Source organism: Ceratotherium simum, chromosome 17 (assembly GCF_057802395.1).
Source record: "Ceratotherium simum simum isolate JZ-2026a chromosome 17, ASM5780239v1, whole genome shotgun sequence".
Lineage (NCBI taxonomy): Eukaryota > Metazoa > Chordata > Mammalia > Perissodactyla > Rhinocerotidae > Ceratotherium > Ceratotherium simum.
In genome coordinates, this window is record NC_141916.1 from 15,520,914 (window position 1) to 15,535,152 (window position 14,239).

Genomic DNA, 14,239 nt, shown 5'->3' on the forward strand with positions numbered 1-14,239 from the left:
GGGCCTAGAGAGTCCTGAGCCCCTTTACCTGGGCTGGAAAGGCTCTTCTCTGTTTCTGAGTCCCAGACCCCTTTGAGAAGCCGATAAAAGCAATCTGCCCTCTCCCCAGCAAAGTGCACAAACACAGTGTCGTTGGGAGTTGCTGGGATTATGTGGAGCACAGCAAACCCGAGCTCTCTGGGTTGAGTATCCCTAATTTGTATATTTTCCCTTTCTTTCTGTGACCCATCCCCAGTTGTCTGCCTTTGCTTTTGCCCTTCCTGAGTCCCCTTGCTCGCGAGTCAGGAAGTTCTTCCCCAGGTATAAGCCCTGCCAGCCCTGGAAAAGCCCTCTTCTTTCTTTCCTTTACTAGAGCAGGGACCAGGCAGAGGCCCTGCTTGCTGATGCCGAGCTCCTGATCTGCTCTCTTGCAGAAACGAGGAGACTGGCTGTTAACTGAAGCCTGGTCCACACTGCCCGATTACTCCACTAATTCCTGAGGGTGGGGGGAGTCTGGGGACACACTGGCAGTAGTGGAGGCCTGGCTGAAAGGGGACCAATTCCCATCTCTAGCGGAAACTTGGATGCAAGGAGCAAGTTGCAATTGCTATAATAGTCATAATAATAACAATAATAATTTATTTAGCATATCATTAGATGTGTATTTACTGTCTTCCCTCTGTTTTTCTACAAGTGTCTCTTAAGGAATTCTCACAACACCCAGGGGAAACAATAATAAGCCAATTACCACCCTTCAGCTCCTTCCCCTCCTCCATCCACAAAGTCGCCCTCTCAGAGACGGAGCGTTTAAAGAACCCCTCCCTGTGTTTACACCTGCTTAGCACACTCTCCCCATTCCCAATTCTCCTCTCCCAGTTCCCAGTTTTTTCCATCCCTGTTAAGGAAGTTTCCCCACAATGTGGAGGAGGAAATGTTGGGGAGGGGAGTAGCTGAGGCCCAGGGAGTTGTAGGTATTAATATTGTTTCCCTAATATCACAGCAATATTTAGGATAATGTGGTAGGAACCAGTTCTTACTTCTCTGATTGCTCTTTTTGGGGCAGAAACTGCTGCATAGGGTTTAGAGGCAGATCAGGTTAGAGAGAGAACTTGTGCGTCCATGATGCCAGGACATCTGAGTCAAGTGGAGGAGTGTGGCCAGTCCTGCAAATGGAACATCCACCCCAGTGGCCTTCAGTCCAGATCTCAGAGATGCCAGGCCCCACATATTTCATTGGCCTCTTTTGGCAAAGGACAGAGAAGGGATGGGGGTGGAGAGGGAGGAATAAAGGAGGGAAGGAAGGAGGACATATGTGTGTATGTGTGTGTATATATATAAATGTATATATACATGCGTATTCACACATTTTTCCTGAGTGAATAACCATGACAATGGTTATGCTTCTTAAAATATTCATTTCTTTGCACTTTTAAATATAAATTCATATCTTCTCAGAGACTGTAATTAAAACACAAACTAGACACATTTTTGGGTGATAGATTCTTGATGGACTCTTGGACCACCTAAAAGGCCCCTGGAGTCCCAGTGATCTGCAGAGCACACTCTTAGTTACTCATTTCTTCGCCCCATCCCAGGGTGGAGAACTGTAGCCGGTGTCATGATCATCTTAGTCAGAGACAGAGCTGCTTGGCCTGTCATCCAGATCCTGGGTGTTGCTCCTCAAGCTACCCAGACACTGAGGTCAGCTCTCCATCTCTCTGCCCAAGTACACAACTGCTCCTGGGAAGAAGCAAGTCTGGACTGCAGCATATAAGTGTTAGGTCAAGTCAATACCAAGAAGAACTGGAAAAGTTAGAAGTGAATCCACTTCTAAGCTCTCTAAACCATAGATGGCATAGTTGACATTTTTGGTGGGTCCCATGGCCCTTTTGGTGTCTTTTCCTCTTTCTGTAGTCCTCATGTCTTTCTGCTGACCAGACTTTCCACTGTCTGCCTCTGGCCCTTTCATATACCCAGTCCTATCAAAACTCACTTGTCTTGAGTCCTAGCCCAGTCTCTACTGGGTAACAGACACATCACCAGATTAGGAAGCCACCAATGTGTTGACATGTACATTCTCCCAGGAAGCTGTGTGCTTTTTGGTAGGGGTCTTCAGGAGCCATTGCCCAGATGGAAGGAAATAGCTATATTGATGGAATTTTAGAACCACGGCAGATGGCACAATGAAAATTTGTGTAAGGGTGGTTTATGATTTTTCTTAACCCATATTGTGGAGGCAGCCACCCATCCGTCTGTGGGTAAGGTCATCCTTGCCCCAAACCTAAGGTTTCCAGGCTGCTTAGAGGGGTTCAGAATTCTTTCTCCTTCTTTTATCACCAGATCTTGAGAGGTAAAATTAAGTTGGAAAGAAACTGGATTCATCCAGGTAAGAAGATTATGTATGAATTATTAGGGTCTGGGCTTCTGATTTGTTCTGAACACAGTGGTCATTCATTCCATGACTTAGTTCCAATTCATGGGTAGTGTCTTGAAGCCCCCTCAATACTCATAACCATAATAGCTTCCATTTATAGAGGATGACTATATGCCAGGTGCTTTATTCTGAATTTGATGAGGAAATGTAATCTCAGAAAGGTTAAGTCACCTGCTCAAGGTCACATAGCCAGGTTTGAACCCTGGCTGTGTGTTTCCCCATCTGCTAGGTTTTAACACTTCCAAATCATGCCTCCTGGGTTAGATAAACAGCAAATAATCATGGAAATAAAACCAGAAATAAAAAAATCATGGAAATAAAAAAAAACCATTTTTTCTGAAATAGCTTTACATCCTCTGGCCATATAGAGGGGGCTCCACGAGGCACTTCTACACTGGCCTCTACAGTGGCCGATCCAAGTGCATGTACACTGTCAGAATTTTCATCTCTCTGAATTCAGTTTTACTGGCAGCCCCTGTGATTTTTCAGCATGATGACTACCCTCACCATTTAGAGTCCACTCCTTCCCCAAGACTAGAAATATACCTACAGTAAGGCATCTGGTTTATAGGGGAGTCCTTGAGTTCTCACTCCCTCCCCCAGGCCGAGTCTAGCTTTCTCACAAGGGTTAGCCAATGTGAAACTGAGAAGTATCTAGAGATTAATCTTCAGAGCCCCTCATCTCCCTGAGCATCCGCCCTAAGCACTACTTTTCTGGTTCTATCCTCGTTTGATAAAGTATCCCAGTGGTGCTTTTGTATTTTAAAGGATGCGATCTGCAGAGGACTGCACTTAACACCATGTGCTCTAATGGTGGAACTTCAGGCGTTTCAGTGGCAGGATAATCGGGGAGGGGGAAACAGAGCCTTCCCGGGGGCTTTAAACTGCAGCATTGCATAAGGCTGATCCTGCATCTCATTATCCATTAACTTCAGATGAAAGCTATAAAATTGGATCTCTTTATTCTGCTATTTGAAACTAAGCAGATAGTGGGCTGTTCTGTTGTTACCTGGCTGCTGGCATCATGCAGACACCCTCCCATCGCCTTGCCCCATCTCGTCTTTGCCTCCCTCCCCTCAGGGGCAGGATCCCTAAGGGAAACAGCTCCCCATGGTGTGTCTGCAGGGACCCTGTGGAAAAGGTTGAGTTGTCAGATGAAGAGACACCACAGCTAACACCCCCTCTCCCCCACCCCCCACCAACTCTGGAATGAAGATGGAGAGTTTTCTGTGCCTGGTTTGGTTCACGGAGACACATAGTCCATCATTTGATTTGCTACAAAGAGTATTCCTTCCCTGCCCCCCAGGATCCTCTAGTTTTTGCTTAGAGTCTCAGAGCTGGAAGGATCTTAGTGATAACCTAATCAAACCACCGCACTGTGAAGGAAGGGAAACTGAGGCTCAGACAGAGACCAGAACCCAGCTGTTCAGATCCCCAAGCCAGTACTCTTCCCAACACCATGCTGCATCTGGCTCTCTTTGTATTTCAGCTGGATACTTTTCGGAACTGTTCCCTCCAAACCCCAGGATCCAAGCTTGCTTTCCATGGCAGAGAACGTAGGTGGCCAACCATCATAATAATGTGAGCCCTCCTGCCTGGTTGTGGCCTTTTTGGCACATGCGTCGTCGTACCCACACCACACTCCATAACCCCACTAGAGCCCATCTGTGATTTCTGTGAAATTAGACAGCCTCTCCCCTCCCTCTGTTTCTAGAGCTGGCCAGGGCCTGGAGAGGGGCTGAAGGTCTCAGGGTAGAGAGCAGAGGGGTAAGCACAGCTTTTTTCCCTCTGACTTCCCAACCCCCAGCCTCAGACGAGGAGAGAAAGAGGCTATCTTGAATAGAAAGTTTTCCTTAATATGTTGTCAAGCCTTCTTCAAGCTTCAAAAGAAAAAAACTCCCTTATTGTCCAATTCTGAGGACTGGAGGCAACGGAAGGGGGTTGAGCTTAGCATGAGGAATGCTGCTTATACATAAGAAAGAACTTGCCAGTCATGAAAGTTGGACACCTGTGTTCTCTGAATACACCAGGTAAGTTCTCATCCCCCTGAGATGGTCAAGTTAACTTCACAGGGTTCCTTCCAGTCCAAAGGTTCTGGTTAGAAACTTCCATTACCCTGTGTTTGGTGGTCTGTCTAATCCCAGATTCCTCGGACAGTGGTCACTCAGTTTCCCATCAGGCCTTAGCTCTGGAAAATATTTTTTAATCTTATGTTGGCCCTAAACAACAACTTCCCCATCCCTAGGAAACAAAACAAAATTGAACCAATTCAGGAACAAAATCCATGAGATCACTTATCAGTCTGATGTGGGCACAGTAGACTGGGGGTCCGGAGCCTTGGTGTCTGTTATAGGTTGAATTATGTTCCTCTCAAAATTCATATGTTAAAGTCCTAACCTCCAGTACTGCAGAATGTGACTGTGTTTAGAAATAGGGTCTTTAAAGAGGTAATTAAGCTAAAAAGAAGTCATATGAGTGGGCCCTAATCCAATACGAATGGTGTCCTATAAGAGGAAGAGATTATGACACAGACAAACACAGAGGAAAGACCATGTGAAGCCAAGACCACGTGAAGAAGACTGTCTACAAGCCAAAGAGAGAGGCCTCGAAAGAAATCAACCCTACCAACACCTTGATCTTGGACTAGTAGCCTCTAGAACGGTGAAAAAATAAATTTCTGTTGTTTAAGATACCTAATCTGTGGTACTTTGTTATGGCGGCCCTAGCAAACTCATATGGTGTCTAAATGTATATCCGCCATTTACTTGCTGTGTGACCTTGGACAAGTCATTTAAAACTCTCCAAGGCTCAGTTTCCACATGGGTTCTATGGTCCCCTCAATATCTAACATTCTCTGATTTTACATTAAAAGGAAAGCCCTGGTTATACTACATAACTTTTACCTTTCTGCCAATGATGTTAGTTGTAAGTTCCAGATCCGTGTACTCATGTAATCACATACACAGCCTTGCATCACTACTTTATCCCTCCAAATGTACAGTCACTTACACAGCCTTTTCGCTACCCTAAACGCCAGTGTAGACCCAGCTTTCAGTGCAAACACACTTGGGTCCCCTGACTCAGATGGTGTTGCTGCTGCTGCGTCTCACAAAAATTGGTTGAGGGTCAGGCCCAGTGGCCTAGTGGTTAAGTTCGGCGCACTCCGCTTTGGTGGCCCAGGTTTGGTTCCCTGGCGCGGACCTACACCACTCATCTGTCAGTGGCCATGCTGTGGTGGTGGCTCACATATTTTAAAAAAAAAAGAGGAAGATTGGCAACAGATGTTAGCTCAGGGCAAATTTTCCTCAGCAAAAAAAAAAAAAAATTGTTGAAATGAGAACATTTTAGTCAGTTGACTAGTTTTGGTGAACATAGTGCCAAATAGCCCCACTGGTTTATCTCCACTTAATTGATGGATCTTGTTTTTAAACTGTCAGGTTCTGTCCATCCTTTTTGACTCAGACTCACTCTGCGGCCATGCAAGGCCTGGTCCACCACATGACCCACTTAGTTCCATCACCTTTATTCTTTGAATTGATTGGTAAGTTTACTCAAGAGAGTCAAATCCAGACAAATGAGACAGCCTCACTCAGGCCCAGAGAAAGCTCTCTGGTCATGTCTGTAAGATGCCAAAACACCCACTTGGGTCAATCAATTCAGTGAAAAATCAGTCCAACCTACAGCTGTGGCACAGGATAGGCAAAGCAATATTCCCTTGTCAGCCTGAGGGGACTTGAAGTCTGTACGTGGCCAGTGTCCTTCCCCCTTCTCACCAAGCCAGCTTGGTAAGACAAAGAAATACGTCTACATATGGACACATGCACACATATACACCATGCCACACTACTCTCAGTCTTCTCTTTTGGGGAGAGAGAGGAGTGGGGGATAGAGAACTTGTGCTGGCAGAGGCAGTGGGAAGACCTTGGGATGACTTATCTCAGGGGTGCATTTGCATGAATGTGACAGAGATTGTAGCTTTGGTTGATACTTGGTCCATGTGGTGGGATGAGAGGGAAGAAGCCAGCTAGAATGGGGCTTGGCCATATTAACTGGTCACGAATAAAAATGGCCCAACATGTACTTGCAGGCCTCTGGGCTTTCATATTTGGCTTTTTGTATTTTTGTTCCAGGACTTGCATGTTTGTATCGCTGCATATTCAGATATGTCTGAGTGTTTGGATTTGTGTCTCTGTGTTTTCCCACATGCCTGAGTTGGCTGGTCTGTACTTGTACATTTGCGTCTGCCTCTGAGTGTTTGCATGTGTTTGTACACGGCCTGTGTATGAGCAGGTGGATTTGCCTGTGCCTCTGTGCACATCTCCTTTTGGGTTTCTGTATGAGGATGCTATTACATGTATCTGCATGTCTTTGGAGATTAGTAACTCCAATGAGACTTCCGATATCTCTCAAGTGCCTGGCAAGCCAAGGGTGAAATCTGATGTTGGAGAATGGATGGGCAGGCCCTCTGCTCAGATTCCCTCTGGCTCGACATCTATTTTCTTCCAAGATGAGGTCTGCAGTATCTTCCAAAGGCCCCTTCTGGCTGCCTACACCACATCTAGACCTCCTGGGTCCCCTCTCAGCCCATTTTTAATGGACCTAATGAGTAGAGGGGAGTTTCTGGAGGTGAATTGGGATTTTAAGGTGGAAATAAAAAAGGAAACTTCATCCTTTCCCCCCCATTCTCATTTTCCCTTATTGACAGTCATCAACCCTGAACATGAAGCACAGGGGAGTCAGCTGCTCTGCATTTTTAAAGATTTTTTTCACTCTTTAAAAGCTAAAAAATTTTGCTAACATTTTTTAAGTAGATACGATAATCATATTGTGGTTATGTTGTAAAAAATGTTTTTTTATCTTTCAGTGATATTCATTGTATTGTTCACAGAAGAAATGATATGATCTCTGATATTTGCTTCAAAATATATGAGGTAGTGTTGGGTTCAATCTAGATGAAACTAGATTGGCCGTGGGTTGACCATTGTTAAAGGGAGGTGATGGGTATGTGAGTGTTTGATTATATTATTGTCTTTACTATTTTGTTTGGACTTTTCCATAGTAGAAAAAGAATAACGTTCACTCAGGCATCTCCTACTGTTTCCCCATTACACTCCCCATCCAGAGATGTGGCTGAGATTGTAATTATTTCCCCCCATTGTGTGGATGAGGAAGTGGAGGCTCTCACTGGGTAAATGATCTGCTTAAGGCAACTGGGAGCAGAAAGCTATGACTAGAATTCAGGCAGCCTGACATCCCACAGAGGGTTCTTCTCATTGGATTGTGCATAAACACAAGCCTTATACAGCCATAAAATATAGAATTTGTGAATAAATACCTATCCGATTAATGAAAGAACTGAGACTCCAGGTGCTCATACATTTGCATGGGGCTTACCTAGACAAGTATGTGGACGCCCAAGGGTTGCACATTTGCATTTGCAGAGACACATGCACACCTCAGTTTACACAGTCATGCTTTTCTTGGTTGTACACTTGTAGATTGCTTATTTTGAAAAGGTATGTTAGACATGACGTATAGAAAAAAAACAAGGGGATCAGACTGTTACCCTGTTCTGTGTGCTAGATGTGAAGATCTGAGCAATGTACATACCCTTGGTGAGAATGTACCAACAGGGGACCTGGACGGAAGAGATGTCCCTGACAATGGACAGATCAAGCCCAGCATCACAGACACATGGAGAGTTTGGTAAGGAAGGAAAAACACTGGCAGGCTGGTGCCTTGTGCCTCTCAACAAAACTGTAACTTTGCACGCAGGTCCAAGATAGGTTTTTCCTCTCATACATAGATATATTCCGATAAATACAACCATGGTATATACATGGTATATTCCATATGCACGTTATGTCGCCATGTCTCTAGAGAGAGAGATTCTGAGCAGGTGAGCACAGGTCTAGGAGTTAGAGGACAGGAGTTCCAGTCTACTGTCTACCACTTGCTGAGCATTTCATCCTCAGCAAGTCATATTACCCCTCTCTGGCTCAGTTTCCCCTTCTGAACAACAAGATTGATATTAATAGCTAAGTTGCCCATCTCAAACAACACTAAACATAGGAAAGCTATTTTATCTATAAATCTATATTTTACTTTGCATGTTCATACTAAAAAATAATGAATATGCACCTATGACATGCATAGCATATATGTATGTATGTATGTATCTCTCTCTCTCATCTATCTATCTATCTATCTATCTATCTATCTATCTATCTAATCTATCTATGGGATAGAAAAATTGAATAACTTTCCTAAGATAACACAATTTGAATACAGCATGGAATAGTGAAGTAATGATGGGTTTTGGAGTTAGAAGCACCATGAAAGAGCTAAAATTGTGTCCAATATAGTTATTATGGAGTGGCTGCTGCTGGTTAGATCAGCGGTTTTTAAAGTGTGGTCCAAGGATCCCTACGGGTCCTAGAAACCCTTTCAGGAGCTCTTTGAGGTCCTTCTCTCCCAACTAGATATCTGCATGTGGCAATGTATTCACATATTTCAACCAAAACAACATATCACAACAAATTGAATGCAGAAACAGATATGAGAATCCAATTGTCTTCTATTAAGCTAGACATTAAAGAGATTTGCCTAAATGTAAAACAATGACATTCTTCCCACCAAATTGTTTTTGGAAAATATAGTTATTTTTCATAAAAAGTTCGTTATGTTAACATGTAATAGATTTATTACTATTATTTTAAAATATTTTTTAAAAGTTTCAGTTTTAATATTTAATAAGGTAAATATTGAGAAAGCTCTTTGAGATTCTATTAATTTTTAAGAGTGTAAAGGGTCCTGAGACCAAAACATTTGAGCAGCACTGGGTTAGAGCCTGCTGTTGATGAGGACAAGAACCTGCCACAACAAGACCAAGCCAAGTGGCAAAACGCAGGTTCCTCTAGGTCCTGCTGGCCCTCAGGCTGGCACTGCCCCACATCCTCATCAGTGCTTCCTGCCAAACTCAGTCCCGTCCTAACAGCCAGTGCCCATGTCTATCATGAGCAAAGAACTGGAGTGGTTCAGAACACCCACTCTGGGGTCAGGCAAGACTGGAGTCCTGGCTCTGCCAGTGGGGCATATCATTGGCCTCCCAGGCCTCACTCAGCTTCCCCTTATCTAAATGAGGATATGACAACTTCCTTACGCTGTTATTGCAAGGCTCAAACGATTTAGCACAGTCTCTGGTACATAGTAAGCACTCATCTAAGTGCTTTCCATACATTAATCCACTGAACCCTCCAATCCCACTGTAAAGCAGTCAACAACCCTAGGAGATAGTTAGTCTGCACGTGTTGCTGCTATTGTGGTGGTGGTGGTGGTTTTCTAGGGCTTGCCTATGGGTACTATAGTGTAGAATGGAGGTCTAGATAAATGTCTGTGGTTTTGATTTAACTTTGACATAGAAGTGAGAGTATTAGCTGGGGAATCTGATCTTCCAGAGGCCTCTGACTCCCACCACCTTCTTCTATAGCTGCCCTAGGCCTAAGGAGCCAAGTGCAGGATCAAGGGTGAGTCCTCGAAGGCTCCACGGTCTTCAGCAAAGGGGCAGGCCTTTTATAGCAGTGTATGGGGAAGAGGGGACAGGAAAAGCCTCTGTCACTAGTGACATCAGTGATAAGTCAGAGAATCTACTTCATAGGCACTCTGGTTGGGATGTTATTCTCTGTCCCTCATCGCCTACACACACACACTCACACATGCTGTCAGCAAAGTCACCTACCTATGCATACATGAACAGAAGAAATGAATGTGTTGAGGTCCTTACATGTATGTGTCACGTGTGTTTTGAAGGTGTGTCTCTAGATAAACATGTGCAGAGAGAAAGAACTGTGAAATTATAGATTGGAGGGAGGGACTCTCTCCCCAGTATTCCCTCTTCCATCCTGACTAATTAGCAGAGATGCTGTAACAAAATACAGGCTCCCATCTCCTGTATCTTTCTTAGGTCAGGTTCCCCCAGAGAACATCCTGACTGGTCTAGGTGTATCCAATCAGTGGCCAGTGGGGGGGAGGGGGTAGTTTAGTTGCCTCTCATCACCATGGAAACTGAGTGACAGAGCCATGGAAAGCATGAATCTGGGGCTCTTGGCCAACCACCAGGCCTCAAGGAGAGAAGAGGGGGCAGGATCCCAGGCAGGGCTGAATCTCAGGATGGAACTAGAGGGAAGGGAGGGAGGAGGATTTACTCTTTTCTACCAGTTTTCAACTGTGGGCACTACGGCAAGGACCTTGGGATCATTCCAGTCTAGGACTTTGGGATATAAGGTGGATTCTTGCCAGAGACAGGTCTACCAGGCAGAGTTCAGGAGTCTTGGGCCTGAATTATCTGGACTCAGACCCAACTAGATTGTCTACCCTGATTGAGCATACCACCCTCTCCCTCAAACTATGGAGACCACATATTCCTGGATATGTGTGGAGGGAAGGAGGATGTTAGGCAGTCGTTTTTTGTTTCTTTTTATTTTTTTGGAAGACAGGGAAAAGAGGCCCTCCAACGTGCCCAGTGCAGACACTGCCCTGGTCTCCTCAATTTAGGTTATGGAATTCTAAGAGGGATTGAGGGACTTTCTAATTGCTCAGAAAATGACTTTGCAACCAACGGAAGGGGCAGGAGAGGGTGAGAAAGAACAACCAAGCAGAGAGGCTAGAAAAGGCCGTCTCCCGTCTATGGTCAGAATATGAAGATACGTTCAAAATCTGGAGCCCAAAGGAGCCCAGCAGAGAACTGGGGCAATTATGTAAATAATTCAGCACTGAACCCTTCCACCTTACATTCCTTGCTTTTACCTGAATTTAACAGACAACTGTCCCAGTGAGAGAAGAGACTGGTCTCTGGGAGCCAAGACTCAAAGTGTGCAATTCCAGGACCTTCTCCAGCTGAGAAAATGAAATGAAAGTGACTGGGGGTTGGGGAGGGGTCTCAAAGTTTGGGCTCAAAGGTCTCTGGGCCCTCGGGTAGCAGACAGGCTAGAGGCCAGAGGCCCTCCATTTGGGGGCTTCTTTGACTGCTGGAGGTGGAGGGAGGGGGAAAAAGGAGGGAAGGAGGGTGTGAGGGGGAGGGGCAGGCTGGAACAGATGCTTTCAGATCTAAAGAAATAATTTGAGGGGGAAAGGCAGGATCAAACGGAGAAAGAGGAGGAGGAGGGGGAGGAGGGGAAAAAGGAAAGAGAACAAAGGTGTAGTGGGGATGAGCCTCTTTGGCAGAGGAGAGATAAAGGGGAATCTGGGTGAGATGGTTAAGCTAACATCTGCCCCGGGGCTATAAAACCTTGTTCTATTTGCTGCTGGCCCAGGGGCCACTCTGGAGCAGTCAGATGGGCCCCTGAGGTGGCCTGGACTGGAGGCTCAGCCAGGAACCTTTGAACCTCAGCTGTCACTCCCAGATTGCCACCCCCACCTTTTGGTCCCCCTTCCTCTGCTTTCTCAGTTGGAGGGAGTTTGAGGAGGAGCACTGGGGCTGGGGATTGTGCCAGAGGATTACTGCAGGATGAGAGGGGCTGAGGAGCAAGGATGTGAGGAAATAGGGAGCACAGAAAGCAGCAGAAAGGCTAGGCAGAGACCTTGAAACAGCCGAGCAAAGACAGACAGACAGAGCTGGAGGCAGTCACATTCCAAAATGGTTCGAAATCATCAGAGAGACTGAGTCCAAGAGGAGAGGTTTCCAGCTGGGAGGCCCACATCTCCCCATGCCGCCTTTGTGCCTGTCAGGCAGGATAGGGGTGAGGTGGGGGGCTGCAGAAAGGCAACTAAAGACAGGAGCAAATGTGCATGGGGAATATTCCATACCTCCCCCATTTTCTCCTCTCCCCAAACTGCCTTTTTTTCCTCCAGCTAGAACTCAACCCCTATCCTGTAACCTTATTTTCCGAAGTCTGTTCCAGCTGAGTGGAAAGACTCCACATGTACAAAGTTACAAACACTGTGCTACCGCCCAAAAGGACAGAGTCACAAACAAGAGCCAGGCCATCATTGGGGTGGGGAGAGAGCCCAAACAAGAACAAACTGGTTGGGGGACATCTCCCAGGTGACTCACCCCCCCCACATGGATAGCCCAGCCCTGTCCCTGCCCATCAGATCTGAGAATGTTTCCCCTTTTATAAGAGCCCTAATCCTAACCTGGCATCTGGCGACAAAGGCCAGGGGAAGAGGGAGGCAATTCTTCCTATGACTTGGGGTGGAGGCCGGGGGAGGACCGGTTCTTGGCCTGGAATTCCTCGGGTGGAGGAGACTGTTGGTTTGAGGGCCTGGGATTCTTCAGAGCTGCCAAGTCCGGATTTTTGGGATGCCCTACTACTAACTAGATCTCCCCTCTCTGTCCCCACCAAAATCTTGAGAGGGTCCCATTTCCTGCTCTTGTAACTCTGAGAAAACTGTCCTCTCATTTCTAAAGAAAATGAGGTCTCCATATTTGGTGGCAGTGCCGCTGGGGTACTGGTAGGTCGAGGGGCAACTGCGAGTCCACTCAATTTTCCACGCAAAAATGGAAGGTGGAAGAGGAGAGAGAAAAGGGATCCTGGGCTCTAAAGGGCGAGCCCTGGGGGGTGGAGCGGAGTTCATGGCGCGGTGAACCCGCCTGGCCGGCCAAGCAGCCTGCGCCCCCGCCCTGTGCCCTATTGTCCGCAGTCCGAGCCTGGGGTCGTGACCCAGCTGAAGGCGACACCGCGCCAGCAGCAGCCGCGGCGTGGAACCCGGAGGAGGAGCCGGGCGGCCACCAGCCTCTTTCATCTCGCCTTTGCCCGGCCGGCCCCATTCAGCGATCCTCAAGACCCTGGCCGCTCCGAGAAGGGCACTTGGGACCCCCATGAAGGCACTTGGGACCCCCATGAAGGCAGCCGCGTTGTGTCCGGCTTCCTGGGAAGCCCGAGGCCAGGAGCCCGAACCTAGGGTTGGGCTATTTGGCAGTGCCTCCTACACGCTAGGTTTTAGGGTTTCTCCCCGGAAGTTCAGATATACTTCCCTCTCCCAATCTCCGATGCTGAGAAGAGAGGGTCAGAAAGGAGTGAGGAGAAGCGACACTTTGGGCTTGACTCACACTGCCATCACAGCTGGCAGAACAGAACTTAGAGGACCCTACATCTTAGGGAATCTGGCAATTGCTGATGGGGACTGGAAATTTAAAATAGTTCCTTTCCATTTATTAGACTCTGCAACCCTATTCACCCTCAAACACACTCAGAGACCCTGCCCACCCATCCTTGTCTTCGCTGCCTCCTAATTTATTAGCTAGCTGGGCCTGCAGGAACCGCCAAGCAGGAAGATGGAGCTGCAGAGGCCCTCACCCCTGCTCGCATGGATGTGGGCTTGGCTTCTGGACGGACTCTCTGTTCAAAGAAGCTACAGAGCTGACACCAGAGAGAAGAACAGAAAAATCCTGAGGAGTGGAGGGAGAGCCAGGTCTGAGAAGGGGCTCCTGGACCTGGACAGCAATGAGCAAACCTTCGTTTCTCTTTGCTCCCCAAATCCAAAGGGGATCCGAGCCGCTCAGGCTTCACGGATTTTAAAGTGGCTGAGGGATCCCTTCGGGTCTCCTGGTTCAAACAGTGCACTCGACCATTTTTAACTCTCAAGAGGCAGCTCAAACTTGGATACCCGAAGCAGCCACACGCTGCAGGAGAAAAATTAAAATGGGGCTAAGTGATACGGGGTGCAGTAAAAGCAGGCCGAAGGAGTGGTCAGTTCTATCAGAAAGATTGGTCAGAGGCAAAGACTTTTTTCCCCCTACCAAATCCCCCAAATGTTTATTTTGGGCCCCTGCCCATCCAGATAAATCAAGCTAACAGATTAGGAAGTTCATAAAATTGTATTCTT

The 14,239-nt window shown here is 46.7% G+C and overlaps 1 long non-coding RNA gene across 1 annotated transcript in view; it reads right to left on the reverse strand.

The window, feature by feature from the left end:
- LOC106801653 (uncharacterized) overlaps nt 1–14,239 on the reverse strand; it is a 34,729-nt gene that overhangs the window by 19,347 nt on the left and 1,143 nt on the right. The window lies entirely within an intron of this gene.